The following is a 3,526-nucleotide window of genomic DNA, read 5'->3' as shown; positions in this document are numbered from 1 at the left end:
CTCTTCTGCCACTCTGATATGTGCCCAATGAAGCCTAGGGCATTTCTAAGAATCCTGGGATATAATAGGAAGATGACATCTAGAGGTAGCTCCAACAATTTGACATCTTGTACACAGAACTAATCAGGAGGTGAGGCTCAGATACTATGATGGTTCTACCCAAGGGATGAGCAGCCTAGCCAGACAAGTTGTTCCCATGCTTGAGGGCTCATGTGGATAGTTATCTGGGTGCACACAGCTTCTGGGCACTTGCACATTGACTCTCACAGAGTTCTTCTGATCTATGAGCTCTGGCTCTTTGTGGGTCAAAGAATGACTTCATGAAGACTTTCAGGGATGAGGCCAAAGTGTCAAAATTCTACAATATTTTTTTATGTCCTCTTTATCTTAATCTCTTCTGAATTCCAACTCACTTCTCTTTCTGGTCTTCTCACAATAAACTGGTTCCAGTCTCCCATATAGAAATTGAGTTTTAGTGCTTCCTCAAAGAGCTACCTTAAATCACATCATTCTCTATTGTTCTTCTCCGGCCATCCAGCCATTCAATCAGCCTCTCCAAACGCATTAAAAAAAATTTACTAACCTTTGTTTCAAACTTTATTCCCAGTCTTCTTTAGCTTAACTAGTTGCAAAGAATGAATTGTGTATAAGCAAAAAATAAAAAGAGCTGCAGAGTCCAAGGGGCTTGGGCTTAAAAATATTAGAGATGTAGATAGTATCAGATCTATAAACAAAACAATTTTAAAAAGCAGTCATAATACAAAATAGCAGCTCCCAGGAACCTCTTCAAGTTTTATCTTCTGCAGAAGTTCACCCAGTTCAGTTTGCCTCATCAAAATTCTCCACAAGATCTGGAACTCCATCTTCATCCTCCTCTCCAGTAGCAAGTGGGGCTTTTCCATCCACAGGCTGGGCAGAACTTCAGCCCCTCCCCTTAACTAGCCAGACTGTCTGCACCCAGCTGGTTTGAGATGCTGGGTGGCATTTCCTCCGCTGTTTTGTCTCAGCATGGCCTGTACTGGTGAAACAGTGTTGGCTGCCAGATATGCCTGAACTTTAGGGTTGGTAACGTGTATCACTGTTCCTTGGTTTGTAAACGTATTCAATTCAGTACCAGAGATATTGTTTATCCCTGACTTCCATAAGGGAACTGGAGATTTTATCACCTGCTGCAGCTGTTCTATGAACCACCTCTTTCTGCCAGCGTTTCTTTTCCCACTAATGCGTACTTGGGCCTGCAGTTTGGCAAGTTTTTCCTGGTTCATGATAGTTTCTTTCATCTGAGGCTCCTGTCCTCAGGTTCTGCCCTGATGCTGAGGAAGAGTCGCTTTGCTTCACCCCCAGGGCAGCCACCCCTGGCTCGACCTCATAGGGAGAGTCAGCCTGAGCAGGTGCACCTGCTGGTGACAGTGCCTCCCTCTGCTCAGCCCTGTCCCTCCCTGTCTCACTACTTCAGGGAACTTCCCACCACCACTCTTGTCCTCCAAAAGCCATTTTTGTGTCTTAAAGAAGATGGGGGAAAACCTCCATGAGGCTTTCTGCTTTCTATATGTGGGTAATTCAAAAAGTTCATGAAAAAATAAAATTAAAAGATGATACTAATCTTTTCATGAACTTTTTGAAGACCCCGCATGTTACAAATTTTAGTAGTTTTATTCTTAATTTCTAATTCGCTATCAGGAGGAAATAAAAAATGGGTCATGTTTTCCTGAAGATATTTTTCTTTCTTTTTTTTTTTTTTTACAAATTTATTGAGGTAGAATTGACATACAATAAACTGCACATGTTTAAATTGTACATTTTGATGAGTTTTGGCATACGTATGTACCCATGAATTCATTACTACAATCAATACAGAAACATTTTTGTCACCCCCTCCACACTTTTTTCTACTCCCAGTTCCCCAATAAACACTGATCTGATTTCTGTCACTATGGATTGTTTACATTTTCTATAATCTTATGTAAATGTTATCATGCAGTACGTACTCTTTCTTGTCTGGTTTCTTTTATTTTGCATAATAATTTTGAGATTCATCCACACTGTTGCATGTTAATAGAGTTTGGATGTATTGTTCTCCCAGAACTCATGTGGAAATCTGATCCCCAATGTGGCAGTGTTGGAAGCTATTTGAGTCAGGGGGGTGGATCCCTCATGAATGGATTAATGCTCTCCCCGGGGAGGGGGCTAGTGAGTGAATTCTCATTCCACTAGTTCCACCGAGAGCTGGTTGTTTAAAAAGACCCTGGCACCTCCTCTCTCTCTCTCTTGCTTCCTCTCACCATGTGATTTGCTTGTACCTGTCAGCACCCTGCCACTTTCCACCATGAGTAGAAGCAGCCTGAGACCCATGCCACATGCAGCTGTCCCAGAATTGTGAGCCAAGTAAACCTCTGTTCTTCATAAATTACCCAGTCTCAGGTGTTCTGTTGTAGCAACACAAAATGGACTGATACACATGTATCAACAGTTCTTTCTATTTCTGAACAATATTGCATGTAATGGATATACCACAATTTGTTTATCCATTTACCTATTGATGAACATTTGAGTCATTTCCATTTTTGAATTATCTCCAATAAAACTACAATGGACACCGATGTACAAGTCCTTACATGGGCATGTACTTATGTAGTAGGCTTATTATTTAAATTTTTAAGAAGCTGAAAAACTGCTTTCCAAAGTGACTGAGCTATTTTGCAATCTGCCCAGCAGTGCACGAGTGTTCCAGTTGCTTCACTTTCTTGCCAATACTTGGTCTGGTCAGCTGTTTTAATTTTCTCCATTCTAATAGTAGTGTAGTAATATTTCATTGTGGTTTTGATTTAAATTTCTATAATGACTAATAATTTTAAAGACTTTCTTAATGCTTATTATATATCTTCTGTTGCAAATTCTGTGCTCAAATCTTTTGCCCATTATTTAATTTGGTTAATTTTTCCTATTATTGAGTTATAGGAACTCTTTATATATTCTGTACTTAGGTAATTTGCATGACATATGTATTGTAAATATTTCTCCCAGTGTGCATTATTGTTGTTTTCTTAATGGCATCTTTTGAAGAGCAAAGGTTTTTATTTTGATAAAATTCAATGTACTGTTTTTTTCTTTCATGTTTCATGCTTTTTTTGTTCTATCTAAGAAAACTTTGTCTATCCCAAGATCACAATGATTTTCTCTTATGTTTTCTTCTACAAATTTTTTTTTAGGTCTATATATGGTATAAAGTTGCAATGATATACTTTTTTAAAAAATAGAGAGACATATAGTTGATCCAGCACCATTCATTTATAGAAAATCCTTTCCACATTGAATTGCCTAACACATTTAAAATTTTTTAAATTTTCATGTAATAATTATACATATTTATGGAATTCAAAGTGATACTCTGATACATGTATAAAATGTGTAATGATCAAATCAGGGTAATTAGCATATTCATCACCTCAAACATTTACCATTTCTGGGCCGGCCCGTGGCTCACTCGGGAGAGTGCGGTGCTGATAACACCAAGGCAAAGTTTTCT

The 3,526-nt window shown here is 38.5% G+C and overlaps 1 pseudogene; it reads right to left on the bottom strand.

Moving 5' to 3' along the window:
- Nucleotides 1-819: 819 nt before the first annotated feature.
- Nucleotides 820-2,328, bottom strand: LOC103596610 (annotated as a pseudogene).
- Between the last annotated feature and the right edge of the window lie 1,198 nt (nt 2,329-3,526).

This window comes from Galeopterus variegatus, unplaced genomic scaffold (assembly GCF_000696425.1).
Source record: "Galeopterus variegatus unplaced genomic scaffold, G_variegatus-3.0.2 Scaffold2054, whole genome shotgun sequence".
NCBI lineage: Eukaryota > Metazoa > Chordata > Mammalia > Dermoptera > Cynocephalidae > Galeopterus > Galeopterus variegatus.
Note: the sequence above shows the minus strand (reverse complement) of the source record. Positions and strands in the feature narration are given on the sequence as shown.